A 792-nucleotide genomic window follows, 5' to 3' on the forward strand; every position below is an offset into this window, starting at 1 on the left:
ATTTACAACTTTCGAACAGGCATTTGTGAACTCAGTTTTTATTTGTGAATCGAAAAAACATTTGTGGATCTCAGTTCTACGCATGTGGATTTGCTTTTTACACACACAGAGTTTTGAAACAAACTTTCTGCCCATTTTCGGATAGCACGTGATCACCCAGCTGATGACGTCATCTCCGCATGTCAAAGTAAGAGCACGCAGTCTTTCTATGAGGAGTTTTTTTTTTTTTTTTTAAATAATCAGCAATAAGTAACGTGCATTCATTGTTTTATGTTAATGTGATACAGTGAGTATTAGTGTCAATTCAATTTCAATTTTATTTATAAAGCCCAATATCACAAATCACAGTTTGCCTCACAGGGCTTTACAGCATACGACATCCCTCTGTCCTTAGGACCCTCACAGCGGATCAGGAAAAACTCCCCCCAAAAAACCCTTTAACAGGGAAAAAAAATGGCAGAAAGCTCAGGAAGAGCAACTGAGGAGGGATCCCTCTTCCAGGACGGACAGACGTGCAATAGATGTCGTACAGAACTGATCAACATAATAAATTAACAGTAATCTGTATGACACAATGAGACAGAGACAGAGAGAGATGCAGGACAGACGGTAATGACAGTAGCTTACAACAACATTAATGAAAGTAATAATATAAGTATAATTCTGGCTATTGTGGTACAATATGTTGAAAGTATATATTAATATCTGATAGTATACATATGTGACAATAATCATGTGTATAACAACAGTAGAAGTATGACTAATGACTAATGATAACAGCAGCAGCAGGTG

The sequence above is a fragment of the Epinephelus moara genome, chromosome 17, assembly GCF_006386435.1.
Source record: "Epinephelus moara isolate mb chromosome 17, YSFRI_EMoa_1.0, whole genome shotgun sequence".
In the NCBI taxonomy this organism is placed as follows: domain Eukaryota; kingdom Metazoa; phylum Chordata; class Actinopteri; order Perciformes; family Serranidae; genus Epinephelus; species Epinephelus moara.